General features: G+C 30.7%; 2 long non-coding RNA genes across 2 annotated transcripts; both read right to left on the bottom strand.

The window, feature by feature from the left end:
* Nucleotides 1–2,852: 2,852 nt before the first annotated feature.
* Nucleotides 2,853–3,955, bottom strand: LOC140176478 (uncharacterized). Its single transcript, XR_011868080.1, has 2 exons — nucleotides 3,781–3,955; nucleotides 2,853–3,204 (listed from the first exon to the last, which is right to left on the bottom strand). It is a non-coding gene; the product is annotated as an uncharacterized lncRNA (long non-coding RNA).
* A 9,544-nt stretch (nucleotides 3,956–13,499) lies between these two features.
* On the bottom strand, nucleotides 13,500–14,859 carry LOC112723730 (uncharacterized). The gene is made up of 2 exons (XR_003163145.2): nucleotides 14,660–14,859; nucleotides 13,500–13,842 (listed from the first exon to the last, which is right to left on the bottom strand). It is a non-coding gene; the product is annotated as an uncharacterized lncRNA (long non-coding RNA).

Below are 14,859 nucleotides of genomic sequence, written 5' to 3'. Positions count from 1 at the left end.
TGTTGCAACACTCTATTACACATAACCTTACGCTTAAGTCGTAAAGTAGAGATGGCGAGGTATTACGATATCTAAAAGTAAAATATGTATATAAATATAGTTAAAAGAGTTCATATCTAAGTGTCTTGGAGAATAAGCTAAACAAAAGCGAAACAAAAAAATCGTATCACACTCGCATGGATAATCGTAAAATGGATATGTAAGATCAAAAGAAGGCTAAAAACATAATATACAAATTGAAATTCCAAAATATAGATATCAATGTCCAAACTCTACCTGCAAAACTAAGGCCAGCCAAAGTATGTAATTACATATATATATACAAGCTAAAATATAACTCAAACTCCAAAATAAACACCTGTTTTTCCAAGTCAACCTCTAGGAGGAACAAAATACAAAATATACATGCGAAGATTCTATATACATGCGAATTATTCTATATAAATATATACATAACCTAAAGCAAAATATAATAACCCAAAAGATAGTTCTTCGCTTGTAAGGAAGGTCTCCAGATGCTCAACGAGGTGCCTCTCGACTTGCATCTGAAAAACAACAGGAATATGTATGGAATGAGAACTGGGGATTCTCGGCATTGTAAAGGTTCCTGCATAGTTAATATAAAAAGTCAGAGACATTCCTAGAACTTCGACACTCATATTAATCTTAAAATTTATTTTAAACCAATAATATCGGTAATCTAACTAAAGGATCATAATCCTATTTTAACTCTGCACCTTCTGTCAACTCTAAACTTCCAAATCACCCGTAGAACAAGCCTCTTTCAATCTTCCACCAAGAGAGGGTCTCTCAAAAGCATACACATACAATTCAAGTAAGAAAAACATAGATAGAGGTATAATTACAACAAGTAGAACAAGTAGCAGGTAAGTAGAGTTAAGAAACCAAAACAATACACACTCAAGCAAAACATACAAATACACATGTTGTATGCCTGTCCTATGACCGATGAGTCTCATTGCCAGTTATAAAGCCAAACCCAACATATCTGGTAGCTAACCCTTGACAGAACACCAAACGCGGAGCAAGTGGGACAATGCCGCAATGCCATCTTACCCGCATACTCGGAGCAGGGGACAACTTCACCATTGCCTCTTACCCAGGTGGTGTTACAGTTCTCAACCCAGAGCCAGCGGCGACATCACTCAACCCTTATATCTTACCCAGAGTCTCAAACTCTTATCCGGAGCAAGTGATCAACGCTATTGCCTCTTACTTGGCTTTCTCAACATATACCTGGAGCGAGTGGACAACGCCACCACCTCTTACCTGGTCACACATATCTCATTATCATTATAATTCATTCATATTTATTTAACAATTAGACTTAAAAATCAATTCTCGTCATCCTTCATTCTTTATTATCACACCTCTTATTTCGTTCATCAACAATTCATATTTAAAACACAATTCATTCTTTTCTAAATAAAACACACTCGAAACGTAATCCATTTTTTAATAACTCAAAATCAAATTATAAAATCTTTAAAAATCCAAATCTTTCTAAATAACCACTTCAAATGAAGCCTCCTATTTTCATAAAATTTTTGATAGCATCTCCTATAAAACTCGAAAATTTGCCACCCCTCAAGGATCCCAACCAGCAAACTAAACACCTCTCGGTCATTCAAATCATTTTCAGTATCAAATTATTTCAAAATCAAAACAATTTCAATATTAATTTTTTTCCAAAAAACCAACCAACTTCAATAGCAATCTGTTTACGAAATTATATTGAATCACACATCACATACCATATACACAATCCATCAATAATTCATTCAGTTCATTCCTATCTTAAGGTCTTCTACCCTAAGTTTTCACGTGACATTAAACATTAACTACGAGAAACCAAAGCCATACCTTGGCCGATTCCCCCTTAAACTCAGAACACCTCAAAAATCTCTCCTTTCACAAGCTCTAAGCTTCTAAACGTCAATTGCTCAAATTTAATCACCCAGATTTCGTTTCAAACCGCCCAATTGAACTTCAAATCAACAAGAACACAATCTTACCCACGGATTAATTGGACAAAACCCAATGATTATCTGCTACTAAAATTCATCTAAACCATCAAAATCATTCAATTCCTCAATACCTAAACTCAAAATCCACAAAATTTAGGAGAGGAATAACTGAACAATAAATGCAAATTTCTTACCACTTTCTTCAGATATAATTGAAAAAAATTTTGAGACGAACACGTGATCACTGACAGCTCGTTAATCGGAACTCCGAATTAAAAGTTACATGCAATTAAAATTGGAAACAAGGGTTACGGTACTGTGTTTCATCTACTTCTTCTCCTCTCAATCAGTGAAATTTTTGAATTTTTAAAGGGGAGGAAAGGTTGAATCAAAGTTTTAAACGTGGATTAGATTATGGGCTTGGGCCTACTTGAGTCCTGGTTCGTTTGGTTTGGTCTGTTAGCTCAATTTTATGTCAAAATTTTTAAAATTAGCGTCAAAATTCGTATTTTTTATATTTTTACTCTTCTAAATTATAAAATTAATTTTTCTAATTTTTTAAATAATAATTTATTTATTGGCTAATTAATTATTAATTTCACAGGATTTACATGTGTCACACGATTCACATATAGTTTTGTCATACGGAATTAATTTTTCATGGGAATAATTTTAATTTCCGTTTTTTACAGTTAAAAATGTTACGTCTTAATCTTTCATAAATAAAAATAGTAGTTTATTTTTATACATTAAGCATGATTATTTGTGATTTTTAAATTTATAATTTCTTACGATTTACACCCACCATATTTAAAGGAGAAAACAAAATAAAATGAAACATAAAAAGATATAAAATGAAACAAATGGATAAAAGAAAAATATTATTCATGTAACTCTGATAGGTCCAGTTACATCATTTTTGCAAGCTATTAGCTATGTACATAGCTGTTGATTATTATTCAACCTACGATATACCAAATTAAAGTGTAGGCATATGGTATACATTTTATTCCTTTATTCTCATATACTAGTTTGAAGATTTAACATAGCAAAGATGTAACAAATTAACGTCTTTCACTTGTATGCTATTAGCAACATACAGTGTATCCCAGCACACAACAAAGATTGCGACATTGAATGTCGAAGTTTCCACCATCCAAGTTTCCTGACCCAACTGGTGGTCCAGCAATTTGACTTATTTTTTCTATTTTATAAACTGCAAGTAGACAAATGATACATTTTTAGAAATTAAATATGGAAGTTTCGAAAACATGTTGAATTATAATTTGTAATTTATAACATAAGAAATACAATTGAAAAGAAAATACCATATCATATGCTACAAATATAGATACTTGATAATGAAATAATGAAATTATGTCCTTTTTTTTTTTTACCAAAAGATATAAGACTCGAACCCGCAACCTCTTAATTGAGTATGGGGAGACTATGTCATTTGAGCTATTACTCATTGGCAAAAATATATGATTCGAACTCGCAACCTCTTAATTGAGTATGAGGAGTCTATGCCATTTGAACTATAACTCATTGGCATAAGTAAAAGCCTTTCATAAACAATTTTTTATGAATTATATATAAGAATTTAATTTTGATGCATTATCAGCACGTGTATTCAATCACATAACGTCATGTTAAAAAAAATAATTACCTTTTATATTGACTGTGTAAATGATCATTATCAGTACATCAAAATTAAACTATATATATATATATATATATATATATATATATATATATATATATATATATATATATATATGCTAAAACAAACCTGTTCCTGCAGTACATCTTTTTGCTGGTAAGTCCAGAGCTAGAACCTCTGAAGGGATTAAAACAATCACGGCTAAAATTGCAAGGATCAAAAGAGCGTTCTTGAAAGCCATCTTCTAGTTGAAATATATTTTTGCTAAAAAAGAGATAAGAGAGTACTTTGTATAAAAACAAAAATAAAAGAAAGCAGTATGTGGTAGACACCTTAACTTTTGAAGTATATATATAGGGGTGCACATCAGTTATGAATTGGACTAGCGGGGTTAAAATGGTCAATTCGATATATAATTAGCATATACTAATTTTGTAAATTTATATGATAAATGAATACAATTTTATCTTTAAAAAGTGAATTTAATAATTAAAAGTTATATAACATTTATATCAAAATAAATTAATTTAAAATAATTATAATATCATATAATATAAAAAATTTAATTGATCTATAAAAATATAATATTTTTTACTAATTTTATTGCAAACTATACATTTTAGTTATAAAGTATAATTTTGAAATGTATTGAATATATCTAAAGATATTCCAAAAATTACATCAGATAAGAATGACAAATCTAAATCTAACTAAAATATCTCAAATATTAAACAATCTAAATATAAATATGGTAAACAAAGTTACAAATATCCAAAAAATTAATTTAGGTTGACCAGCATGTTATCCTTGCCAAGTGAAACAATTTTCCAAGAATCAAAGTAAAAGCAAAATAGTAAGGTATATATTTAAAATATCAAACGTTGAAGATAAGTTAGAAACGTACTCTCATTTTATTTAGAATGCATTAATTTCTTTTAGAATGTGCCCAACTAAAATAAAATTTTCATTTGACCTTTTATTTTGTTATTATTATTGATTTTTTTTTTTAAATTAAGAGTAAAATTTGAATTTATGAGTCTATGATTTTTAGATAAGTATAAAAAGACTAATATTATCTAAGCTATAATTCATTATTTATTATTATTATTTGATAATTTAATAATCGGAGTATATCACTATGTTAAAAATATTCTAATTATTCATACTCGGTTCACTTGTTTTTATTATTCTTTTGTCAAATAATTCAAATCCTTTTGCATTAAGCTATATGTATTTTTAAAGTTATTTATTTTACAATAATACTAAAAAAACAAAAAATATCTTAAACTTGTTTTATTTCATATTTATTTATTATAAAAAATATTAAATAAAGTCACAAATAATAAATTTGATAATTTTTGTTTGTTCATTTTATTTCAACTTTTATAAATTTAATTTAATATTTGGTTAATTAAACTTAATCCATTACTTAAGTTAAAACTCGACAACTTAACCCTGAATAACTTAATCCGTTTATTGTACATAATGAGTAGTAACTTAGTTTTATTTATTTTAATTTTAAGTTGTAACAAACAAATTTAATGACTACAATGACTAATTTAATTATCAAACAGTCTTAACATTAATGTCATTTATAATATAATTTCTATGTAAGTTATCTTTTATTTTAAAAAAAAAAATCTTAAGATTTGAATTATTTTACTATTTTCATATATACTTCTTATACTAATTTGAGTGTCGAAGTACTTTTGCATATATTTACTATCTGTATTTTTTTTCTCGTCGAAGTATACATTTTTTCTAAAAATAAAAAGACAAGCTCAATTCCTTCTAAAGTGAGATATACACAATTCCTTCGAAAGTGAGATATACCACCATATATAATGAATAGTGTGCAATAACTATGCTTCTCCTCTTATTTTATTTGATTAAAACTGCTAATTCAACATAAAATCAAAATGCATTCATAATTATATAGAATGTTGATGGGGTTGCTTTTTTTTTCTTTCTTCCGTTGAAAAATTCTTTTAAAGCTCAAACTTGTCTAACTGCTGAAGCATTTCAAAGATGGTGATATTTTCATTAATGGAGTCATTACGGAATTCTGTTTTGATAGCCATTTTTTCTCTTTATCCACTAGGGGTGGCAAAACGGGTCGAGTCCGTCGGGCCAATCTGCTAAACTCGCTAAAAAAAGCGGGTCGGACTAGGATTTAGAGTCCGCCAAATTAAAAAAATTCTCCAAACTCGCACTGCCAAATTGACGGGTTTTGACAGGGCGGGGTTGGCTGGTCCACCGAATCGAAGATTTTTATTTTTCTTTTTTTATTAAATAAAAGAGTGATTACTATTATAAAACTAATAATTATAAAATTTTTAAACACTTTTTTTTCATTTTTTGTTTTTATTCTTCTTTTAGTTATTACTTTATTTATTTTATTTTACAATTTCGTATATATGTTCAAATTATGTGACTTATTTTTTAAAATAAAGATGATTCTTGACAAATATTATTTTGAACAATTTTATTGAAGTTCAAAATTAAAAAAATAGTAAAAAAATTATATTATAATTTGACTATTTTTTATTCGTATTTATTTTTTAATTATTATTTTTTGGTTAATTTTAATGAATTTTATTTTTTTTAAAAAAAAAAAGAGTCAAGCGAGCTAGCCCGCCAATCCGCCAATCCACCATAAAGTGGGGAGGGCTAGCATTTTGAACCCATTTTAGTTGGCGGGGCGGGCCGGTCCGCCCCGTTTATGGGGCGTATATATATATATATTTTGTTGGCTATAACTCGGTTTAGGTAAAATTATAAATCAAAATCTGCTTAAACATTGCGCTGCATCAGAAGTATATGGAGTACGTGTTTTGCTCTCCTAACAGACTTATCCTATAAAATCAAATGACTACGTGTCAACTCAAATCGGCACAGCAATCTCTCCGTAAATCTCTCTCAACAAGGTCACTAAAATATAGTTACGAGATAATTAGCTAAAACTCTACAAACCAGTTTTGGAAATATTTATAACCGTCCCAAACACAACAACTTTATAAATACAAATGACTCACTAGGTTAACTTCATATTTATTTTCTACTCTTACTAACTTGAGCATTTGAGTGTCTTTACAGGTGCCCACCCGCCGCCGTTCTTAGAGAAAATCGACGTATCTTGTCAAAGAAAAGCGAGTCCAAACATCAGGACAATGAGCTATACTTTGGAGTCGGTTATTCACGCAGCAACAATATATATATCCCCTTATATGAAATTTAAGTTTCTTTAATTTTTCCTTCTCTAAGAATTAAGTTTTAAATAGGGTAAATTATATTTTTTATCCTTAAAATTTGGTAAAAATTTTAAAAATACTCTTAAGTTTTATTTTGTTTCAATTTTGTCCCAAAAATTTTTAATTTGCATTAAATATACTCTAGACGGCTAAATTTTTGAAAAATTTAAGACCAATCTAACAATAATGCATGAAAATTATGCTTGATTTACTTGTGTTAAGAGATTATTAGTATGAAATTGTTGTTGAATCAGTATTAAATTTTTTGAAAAATTAGTTGTCCGGGTATATTTGATCAAATCGAAAACTTTTAGAACAAAATAAAACTTAAGAGTATTTTAAAATTTTTATCAAACTTCAAAGACAAAAAAGATAGGCCAGGGATGGCGACCTCTCCACACTTAAAATATAGCATCGTCTTCAATGCTCACTCAAGTTGGGTGTGAAGAAGTGCCATCACCGGAAGGATGGGCTGCTGGTGTCTCTGTGGAAGCCTGAAGGTCTGCAGACTGGATAAGTGTATGAGGATCTGTCTGCTGCAGTGGAGGTGCTAACTGTAGAGGAATCTCTGGGTCTGCGGCCTGGATCTGGTGTGGCTCCACATGCTGTGGCACAGCCTGCTCTGGTCCTGCCTGCTCTGCCTCTCTCTGTGCATGTGTCTCCTCCTCATGCTCGTCCGCCTCCTCCTCAGATGGCTCTGATGGTGTGTCAGGCTCGGAGAGGATGTCGCCGCTGGATCGGATCATCAACTTGAGGTGCTCATAGCGTCGCTTGTTGCGACGCTCAGATCTTTCATAATGCCGCTGGTTGCGGCGCTCCATCTGGTCTAGCTGCTGAAATAGGCGGTGCACGAGGTGGTAAATGGGATCTGAGGCAGGTGGAGGGGCAGTAGTGGTAGCTGGTGCAGTGTTCGATGAAGAAGGGGCAGCTGAAGGTGTGGTTGTCTCATCAGAAGTGGTGAGGAATGAGGGTCTGTGGCCTAAAGCCTGAAACTTCCTGCTGTGAGGGATAATCTTCTTGCAGTCCGCAGCAGGTGGCTTCTCATCAGCAAGCTCCCAAGGCACGTCAGCTCGACGGCCTAGCTGGGTGACCAGATAAGGAAAAGGGAGGGTGCCTCTAACATGGACCCTAGCCATGTAATACCGGATGAATCGTGGAAGATACAGGTCCTTACCCTCCATCACACACCAGATGAGGGTGATCATAGCAGCGGGCGGCTCTGTCTCATGAGTGTTCGGCATCATATAGTTGCTCAGAATCTAGTGCCAGAGCCGAGCCTCATCATTCAGGTAAATCAGCTTGATTCCCTTAGGCATCACTGTGTTCTTTCCCATGACCCATGGGACAGTAGGATCAAGGCCTATTCTCTGCTTGACAGCATCCCAGTCAAATCTCATAAAGCGCATATCCGCCTCAACCTTTTGGTAACCGTTAGGTTGATCTGATTTAGGCTGAAGGTGGAGGATGTCCTCAATGGCTTCCTCAGTGACCAAAATCTGTTTCCCTCTGAGGTGCACTGCATCTAGGAAAGTCTTGAAATAGTTGCAGTAAAACTCTCTGACCTAGGAAGCATTGACCTCTGTCAAGTTTCTCCCCAAGAAGAACCAGCCTCTTTGTTTTATCTGTTCGGAGGTGTACTGCTGTAGTTCTTCTAAAATTTTTAAAGTTCTCTCCAGGTACAGGTTCCTGGAAGTGGCAAACACTGGATACTTTAGCTCACAGTATCTGTTTGCAAATTTAACTGGATCATTCGCAGTAAGGAGCTGGTCAGCCTTCTCCTGCGGGGTAAAGTGCTTTTTCCGCCAGGAGTCATCATGCAAAATGTCCAGGATGGACATAGAGGATTCGCCTCTTTTTCGTTTGCCAGTGGTTGCTTTGCCTTTTCCTTTGCGCTAAGGGTCAGACATCCTGAAAAGTAGAGATTCCAGGATATAATTAAAGGACAAAAGCAGGAAAACAAGTAGGCAAATAAGATTTATAGCAATTTAAGCATAAAGGCAAACGAGCAGTAGAATTATGAAATGAGTTGAATATATGTACATTTTGGACTGTATGTGAGTTAAAAAATCGGAGATGAAAAATCACAATCCAAAATATAATATAGGTAGAATTCATGTTAATTAGGAAAAACAATAATCATGCCTTGAGTTAGAAAGTTAAAGTAGTTAGTTAAAAGACAAAAAGAGAAGTTAGAGAGTTAAAAGTGGGTAATAGGTGAAAAGAAAGTTAGAAAGTGAAAGTAGTGAGTTAGTAAAAAGGAAGTTAAGGTAAGTGGCATGATAAATGTTTCCTATGTAACACTAAATTCACAAATTTAAAGAATAATCAACTCATAATCAAGCAAAAATATCAGGTTATTGATGATAATTCATAAGGATAGAAAAGTTGCAAAACTAACATGAAATCATCAATAGTGCAAGTTATTAACTAGGGTATCAAAAGGAATAAGAATGCTAGCCCGGGCAGTCATGAAATGGTTTGGTTGTAGCCAGGTAAGGAAAAATATGAAATTTCCAAACTCAATACATGAAAATAATTTGCAGAAAATCGGGCAGCATTCTGGCTAAAATTGGGTGTTCCCGAGTAATAAACAGCGAGAAAAACAGTTCATATGAAAAAAAATATTGATGCAAAGAGTCACAAACAGTAGGAACAGTAAAGAACAGTCTTAACAGCAACATGAAACATGAAAGAACAACATATGAACAGTATGAGCATCACAGCAAAATCAGAATTGCGAAATAGATAAAACAAGTAGCAAGAACAGCGCAATTATCAGGCCTAAATCCACTAACCACATCCTAGATACCTAACCACCTAAAATCCACTACAAACATGCATCTCTAACTATCCGATTCTGAACAAAAATTGAAAAACTAACTAAGAAATCGAAAAGAGGAATCGCAGTATGGTGGAACCTGGTGTGTAGAAGGACAAATGTATGGAACAGAGATGAGGGCAGAGAGATGATGGTGGTGACGCGGCGGCGCTGGGAGGGAGCACGGCGGCGCGGTGGTGGAGCAGGGGCGGGTTGGGGATTGGGGTTTGGGTTGGGTGAGGTGGTAGAGGAAGGAAGAAGGGGGTGAAGGTTGTGGGTTACGGCGGTCGGAGGTTGGCCGCGGTGGGGGACAGTGGCGGAGGAGGGCGGCGGTGGGTGAGAGGGAAGGTTGGGAGTGGTGGAGGAAGAAAAGAAAGAAGAGAAGGAGAGATAGGGTGGTTTTCGGCGATGGGGTACGGTGGTGGGGATGGCACGGTGGTCGGCGGTGGTAGCTGGAAGTGTTGGTGGTTGGGTGGCAGAGGAGGGAGGGGTTGCAGAGAAGAGAAGGAGAAGGGGGGTATGGGCGACGTGATGAGGTTAGGGTTCGCGTGACTTGGGATTAGTGGATTCAAATCCACGCGAACGCGTGGGGCACGCGATCGCGTGACTAGGGTGAAATGGGTTCGACGCGGTCGCGTGATTGACGCAATCGCGTGGGTTGGGTAAAAGATGGGTGACGCGGACGCGTGAGAAGTATATGGAGTACGTGTTTTGCTCTCCTAACAGATTTATCCTATAAATCAAATGACTACATGCCAACTCAAATCTGCACAGGAATCTCTCCGCAAATCTCTCTAAACAAGGTCACTAAAATACAGTTACAAGATAATTAGCTAAAACTCTACAAACCAGTTTTGAAAATATTTATAACCGTCCCAAACACAACAACTTTATAAATACAAGTGACTCACTAGGTTAACTTCATATTTATTTTCTACTCTTACTAACTTGAGCATTGGAGTGTTTTACAGGTGTCCACCGCCGCCGTTTTTGGAGAAAACCGACGTATCTTGTCAAAGAAAAGCGAGTCCAAACATCAGGACAATGAGCTATACTTTGGAGTCGGTTATTCACGCAGCAACAATATATATATATCCCCTTATATGAAATTTAAGTTTCTTTAATTTTTCCTTCTCTAAGAATTAAGTTTTAAATAGGGTATACTATATTTTTTGTCCTTAAAATTTGGTAAAAATTTTAAAAATATTCTTAAGTTTTATTTTGTTTCAATTTTGTCCCAAAAGTTTTCAATTTGCATTAAATATACTCTTGACGGCTAAATTTTTGAAAAATTTAAGACCAATCTAACAATAATGCATGAAAATTATGCTTGATTTACTTGTGTTAAGAGGTTATTAGTATGAAATTGTTGTTGAATCGGTATTAAATTTTTTGAAAAATTAGTCGTTCGGGTATATTTGATCAAATCGAAAACTTTTAGAACAAAATTAAAACAAAATAAAACTTAAGAGTATTTTTAAAATTTTTATCAAACTTCAAAGACAAAAAATATATTTTATTCTTTTAAATATTAACAATTTTCATATATTAACAATTTTCACTTATTTTCCTATTTTTGCGTATTGTGACTTTTCTTTTTCACGCCTTAATCTTAATTAATCAATCTTGTATCCACACAATATAATTAAATTTTTAATCACTCTAATCTATTGCTGAATTATACTTCTCTTAATAATTGTATTACTAATATAAAATACAACAAAAAAGGTGATACATATATCCAAGAAAGAAAATAAATTTAAAAATCGAAAAAAGAAAGAAATTTTATATTAAAATATTTAAAAATAACATATCCAAAAAATAGTCATAATATATAAATTGAAATAATTTAAATTTTTTAAAAATTAATTTAATTAAATACTAATATTAGAACTAAATTATTTAAATAATATTAATCTATTCTAGTCCTTAGATACGTATAGATTATAGTCATTCTCGTAATAACAACCAACCGAAATAACATCATAAGATCGAACATTTAGAATCCATACAAATTCAGACAATTTTTTTGTTAAAATTGTCAAACTAAATTGACTTTTATTCTCTTCAATGGCATTGCATTGATGCACCAAAAGGCTAATAATTTCTCAAAAAAACATCATATGTTATAAAATTATTTTTAATACAAAAAGCTTAAGAGAAGATTATTTAAATATAATACCAATCTTTGAAATTGCATCTTCAACTTTGACACAAAATTTCCAAAACTGAACCTAAATTGAGAAAATTCAATCTCATTTCACGAACCGCAAAAGAAACACTATATAGCTTTTAGTAGTACAAAAATAATTATAGAAATTAATCATTGATATCAATATCAATTTACCACTATCAACGTTAGTATCATATTTATGGCAATTAAAATTATAAATTTATATTTATTTTTTTATTTTTAATTATTGATATCTTAATCCTTTTAAAAATATGTTTTGCTTTTTTAAAATATAACATATGTGCTGTTTATACCTTTTCTATTATTATTATTATTATTATTATTATTATTATTATTATTATTATTATTATTATTATTATTATTTGATATGGGTATCAATTTGTCACCATTAATATATGTATCAATTTGCCACTAATTATGCTTGATTAAAAATAATAATTAAAAAATATTAATAATTGATAATTAGTATTAAACAATCAATATAATAATTAGTATCAACTTGTATCAACGTGTATATCAACTTATATAATGATTGAGAATTAGAATTATATAAATTAATATAATAATTAGAATAATTAAAAATATTTAATGATTGACACCTTGTATAATAATGTATCAAATATTAATTTTTATATAATTATAAAAAAATATTTTTTAAAATAGATGGAGAAGAGACTAAATATAAATATATTGAAAATAGTATTTTTATTTTAGAAAAAAAAGTTAATGAGAAATTGATATCTCACCTCTAATATTTCAAAAAATATACTAATATATTAATAATACTAATAGTTGAAAAATAATTATGGAGACTTATTAATAATTAATACCTAAAATGAGTAAATTAAATGACAATAATTAGAAAGAAATCTTTAACAAATATGAGAAATAAAAATTAAAAAATTGGTAAATAATAAATATAAATATAAATATATTAAAAAATAATATTTTCATTTTGAAAGAAAAATGAACTCATAAGGAGATGACACCTCACTTTCATTAGTTAAGAAGAAAATTCAATTTTAATAAATTAAGTAGATGATAGCTACCGATTGGTCAAAATGCATGGGTAGTGACCCTGAAAAAAACTCGATCCTAATTCACCAATGATCGAATAATCGGTAATATTAAAATAAGAAAAAATATAGAAAAATAATAAATTTAGTGTACAATGTTTATAATAGAAATAAAATTGTGAGGAGAATTAATGGGAAAAAAACAAGTTGACTCCCAGATTGTAGTTTGTTTGTCACCCTAATTAGATGTTAATATAAAGTTATTAGTAAAAAAAAAATTAAGACAAACTCATTCCCATTATTATCTTTTAAAAATTAAATCGATAATACGTAATATGTTAGAGACTCATTTTATCATTAATTCTTAATTTAATTTAATTTAGCGGATCGGATTAGAAGTCAACTAAGTCTTGAATAAATTTTATTTTTAGGATAAAATTCTAAAAAAAAAAAAATCTTAGTATACAGTTGTAGACTATATTGCTTGGATTATAATTCTTCATTAGGGCAACAAATCAAATAAATTTGAAAAGTTAAAAATAAAATACAAAACATAGAGAGAAGCCCTGTTTATGAAAGAAAATGCAATTTCAAAAACCTTACCACATCAACCAAATAGATCCAGTTACATAATCTTTGCAAGCTACGCACAGAGCTATTGATTATTATTCTACCTATGGTATACATTTTATTCCTTTATTCTCATATGGCAGTTATAAGATTTAACATAGACAGATGTAACAAATTCACATCTTTCATTTGTATGCCATTAGCAACAAAAACAGAATCCTATTACAGCACAACAAAGACGTTTACATTGACTAATGTTGTATTTTCCACCATCCAAGTCATTGACATCTCTTCCTAACCCAGTTGGTCCAGCAATTTGACCTATTTCTTCTATTTTATAAACTGCAGGTAGACAATGATACATTTTTTAGAAATATGCAAGTTCGGAAGATTGATAACATGAGAAATACAATCATATTTGAAAAGAAAATGTCATATGCTATAAAAATATGGATTGATAATGAAATAATGAAGGGTTAACTTTCAAAAACGTTTTCGAATTACTCAAACGCTGAACAAAAATGCATTCAAATTTTGTTATTGACAAAAATGCCCTCAAATAATTTAAAAATGCGATAAAAATGTTCAACAATAAATATGTATTTTCAAAAAATGCCTTCGAAATTGAATTTTGATTAACTTTTTTATAAATACGATTAAAAAAATGAGATATTTTTATCCTTAAAATTTAGTGATTTTTTGTTAATAAAATATCACAAAAAATCACCAAATTTTAAGAATAATAATATATCATTTTTTTAATCATACTTGTAAAAAATTGCATCAAAATTTAATGTCTAATGTATTTTTTGAAAAATACATATTTAATATTAGATAATTTTATCCCGTTTTTAAATTATTTAATGGCATTTTTGTCGATAGCAAAATTTGAGTATATTTTTGTTAGCGTTTGAATAATAATATCTTATTTTTTAATTATACTTATAAAAAATTGCATCAAAATTCAATGTCTAATGTATTTTTTGAGAAATACATATTTAATATTAGATAATTCATGCACGTTTTTGGTGATTAACCCAATAATAAAATATATATTTTTCGTCACTTCTGAAGATAATTCAAAAAGAGAAATTTAGAGTTAACAAGTAAAAGTCCTTTATAAACAATTTTTATGTCATATATAAATGCTAAAACAAACCTGGTCCTTGGGTATATTCTGTTGCTGGTAAGTCCCGAGCTAGAATCTCCGAAGGACTTAGAACAATCACGGTTAAAATTCCAAGGATCAAAAGAACATTCTTATAAGTCATCTTATAATTGAAAATAGCTTGTTGAAATATATTTTTGAGAAAAAGAGATAGAGACTTTGTTTAGGAAGAAAAAACAAAAGAAAACAGT

The sequence above is a fragment of the Arachis hypogaea genome, chromosome 11 (assembly GCF_003086295.3).
Source record: "Arachis hypogaea cultivar Tifrunner chromosome 11, arahy.Tifrunner.gnm2.J5K5, whole genome shotgun sequence".
Lineage (NCBI taxonomy): Eukaryota > Viridiplantae > Streptophyta > Magnoliopsida > Fabales > Fabaceae > Arachis > Arachis hypogaea.
This window is presented reverse-complemented; position numbering and strand designations above follow the sequence as displayed.